Here is a 4,098-nt window from a genome sequence, read left to right on the forward strand (position 1 = left end):
TTTTTTTTAGCAGCTTTCCTTTTCACACACAAAATCCTTATTTTCTTCAAATAGTTTAAACATTTAAAATAAAATTTTATTATAGCCCTTCTCTATAAATTGGCACTGTCAAAAGATAATTGCAGAAAACAAAGTTCTAAGCCTTTTTCAATCTTAAAGAGTATTAAAAACCTATTAAATGTATATGTGAACAAAGGGAGTTAAAAGCATATAGTAAAAGTGCTGGGGGAAGGAGAGAAACAGATTTGCATGTGATTTTGATGAGCCAATGAACTAGGTAAGTTAAATTTGTGATATTACCTAATTCTCCCAACCCTGCTATGTAAGTAATCCACTCTCATTTTACTCTTAGAAAATTAAGCTTAAAGAAGTGAAATATCTCCCTAGGGTAACACACTGGTAATTAACAGAAGAGACAGTTATGTCCCATTCTCAATATTTCCATCATCTATTAATACCCCCAAAAGAGAAATAGCGAATATCTATTTTTATAGAAATTTAGAGAAAATAATTTTTCCAATTGTTTGACATTCATTTTCTCAATTGTTTTTAACTACTTTATTTTTTGCTTTTATCTCGAAGCTAAAATATATATTGAGGTACTGCTAGTAATATAATGATTGCTATTAGTTTGAATTTATGACATTAGAGGAGAAATCTTGTGTTTTTATAAGTTTGCTTTTAGTCTAATATTTTCAGGGGTTTTTTTCTTTTTCTTTTTTTTTCTTTCTTTTTTCTCTTTGTTTGGCTGCCTTTTCATTTCCTGTGCAATACTGTAAGGAATGACATTGCCTTATCCAGGACAGAACAGATAACATACCCCTTTCATTTGCTAGAATGGAATTTCCAGGACAGCAGAAGTCAGCTATATCCCCAGAATCTAGAACAGTGTTTAGTACACATTCAATAAGTATTCACTGAATAAATGAATGAATGCATGAAACGATGAATGTACTTCTATATACAATAATAGCACCTGTCAGAGGGCTAGGGAGGAGGCGCTATTTCTCCAATCCATACCCACACAAAATTTTTTTATTAAACTGCAATCTAGGTAAATACAATGTGCTCATTCTATGAATGCAGCTTTAAAAGTCTGCTAGAATACCCTTTCAATCAGACTGTCTCTTGTAAGTCCTTTTTAAATGAAATCCAGAAAACCCATTGTTCTACCTTATCTGTTTTCAAAATAACTTGAGATGGTTTATTTTGAAACCATCACAGATATGTGAGAATCATAAGACAAAGACTTAGAGCTGTATAACAAAAGGTAATTAATTAGTAATAATGCCAGAAAAATTTAAGACATAAAAATAAATTGAAATTAAGAACAAAATTTAGGTCTAAGTGGGCTGGTAGCAAAGGGGATATGGAAATATAATGAGTTACATAATTCTTGATACTAAGTGAGAGAAGCATGTTGGTTTGTCAGAAAAAAACACACAACATATTTTGTTTTTAACATTCAATTTTTGACTTTATAATTAAGAATATATAGAACACATTGATCAAGCATGACCAAATATCCCTCATAAGAAAATGTCTTTTGGTAGTTTGCAAAAGTAATCTATTGCTGATTTTATATTTTTCCTTTAAGTAGAACAATGCACTTGAAATAAAAGAGTTAATTTTAAAAGCCAAAAAAAAAAAAAAAAGAGATCCTCTTTCAGGAGGGGCTGACACCCTTCACTTTGATCCTGATTACTGATTTCTCCAGGAAAAATGTAGAAACTAAATTTGGGGGGCTTTATCTAACCATGTGGCATGAGTCTGCAATTGAATTACTATATTAATGCTTAATGAGACGTTTACCTGATACAACCTGTGCTCTGTGCAGACTTTGTGGTTGCAACAGGAGAGTATGCTTCTAAAACATTCAATTTACCAACATGCCCATGTCCTCAGAAGAGGATTAGGCAATATGCAATTTATTTCCATGGGTTGTCTCTGTCCTTAGCATTTCTTCTTTGGGTTAACACTTGTCATTTCAGCTGGGGCCCTTGCCTTGGAGGAAGACATCAACAGGACTGCTTATCTTTGCGGTAGAATTTCAGCCTTGTTATTCTCATCTGTGTGAGGACCTGTACATCTGCAATATTTGTCCCATCTAGTTTCATTTTGAGTTTCCTTCCCTCTTTGTCTCTTTCTCTGCTATTAACCAAAATATGAAATGGAATCTTTTATGGCAATTACATTATGTATTCTCTGGCTTGGTGGCAGTTACTCTATGACAGGGTGGCAGGAGGTATATATCAGAAGATGACGGGTCTTCAAATCATAGGTACTCTGTGGAGAAAGTGGCAATCTGTCTTGTCCACGAGGCTAGTGTGGGGTTGAGGGTGAGAGTCTTTAACCCATATCATAAGTCTAAAGGCCACATTTTGCACTCTGCCTTCTGTTCTCCAGCCAGAGAAGTTTCTGACAATCTCTATTCTGAGCAGAACAGGTCCAGACATCATGAGGTTGTCAAGTCCTGGAATTTTCTATTCCCAGACTAGTGTAAGTTACAGTGTGATCACACACTGTCAGCTTCATTCTATAAATGGGCTTCTCACACCTAACAATATGTCCTGAACATAATTCCATACAACTAATTTTACATTTGTTATTTCCATGCCTACCAAGTATCGTTTCACATATATTAACAACCCTTGTTTATCCACTATCGAACTTAGGATATGTTACAAATTTTGTGTGATTATAAGTAACACATAGATGATCACTCCTTTGTAACAAGATTTGCATAACTTGTTAATCAAGAAAATAGGGGTAAAATTGTTAGATGAAGAGAGATGCTCATTCATACAGCTTCTGGTCCATTGTTGACAAGTATTTGCTGAGAAATCAGCATGTATTCATCATACCAAAAAGAAACACCATATGCATTAGCAGTTTCTCCCCATTTCTGACTCCCCCCAGCTACTGGCAACCACTAATCTAATTTCTTTCTCTATGGATTTGCCTATTCTGGATATTTCATATCAATGGAATCATATCATTTGTGGTCTTTTGTGAGTGGGTTCTTTCTTTCACTTAGCACAATGTATTCAAGGTTCATCTATGTTGTAGCATGTATCCATATTTCATTCCTTATTATGGCTGAATTGACATTTGTGTCAATTTATGCACACTGTATTCTTTTCTACCCTGTTTTAATTTATCCTGTTGTGTTTCTACACTATATTCTGTTTTTATCTTCTATTTCTTATTACTGACCTCCTTAGTTCTAGGGGGGTTTCGCTTATATACTTTCTTTATTAAGTTGAAAGCATAAATCACTGAAATTAACCACAGAGAATAACAGTCTCAACATAAAAATTCTTAACTGAAAATGGGTCATGTTGAGAAGTTACATCCTGGACCTGTAGCTTTCTTGACAAAGATCAATCTTTACCTTAAGTGAGTCTGTCTATTGTCTTTTTTGCATCTAAGGTAACATACCCTCGAAATATCAGAGTAATCCCTTTTTTCCAGACCCCTCAGAGCATACCCACTGCACCAGAACACAAGACCACAGAACCCCTTATTGTCATCTTGTTCACCGCATACCATCTCTATGTGCCGTAAATGTTCATTATTAACTATCCTGTACCCACCAATGTAAAAGAAGTATGTGGCTCTCCATTTTACTTTTTATCCAATCCAGAGATTTTCCCACTTTGCTTTCTCCTGCCCCCTTAATCTACCATCAATAGATTTCATGTGAACCCTCCTTACATCGTCTCCTTTGATTCTAATGTATATGAGATATGGCATTTAAGCTCGAGAACTTGCCACCATGCGCTTACATTGGCAGCACTGGACAAACAGCTCGGTATGGTTTCATAACCTTGGTATATCAGTATCTCACAGCTGTGCTAAGCTATAGGTAGGTCAAATAAAGGTAAGGCTGGGGAACTTGAGAGGCCTCTACTGTGGGGGGTGTCAACCAGGTCCTGCTTCAGGACCAGACTAGACTCCTTATTACAGATGGTGAAGGCCGTATTTCTAAACAAGGTGTGTTTCCGGGCCGGCCGAGTGGCGCGATGGTTAAGAACTGGCTTGGGACGCCAGAGGGCCCCGGTTCGGATCCCACATATGAGGGCCGGTGACACTGCC

Source organism: Hipposideros armiger, unplaced genomic scaffold, assembly GCF_001890085.2.
Source record: "Hipposideros armiger isolate ML-2016 unplaced genomic scaffold, ASM189008v1 scaffold_417, whole genome shotgun sequence".
NCBI lineage: Eukaryota > Metazoa > Chordata > Mammalia > Chiroptera > Hipposideridae > Hipposideros > Hipposideros armiger.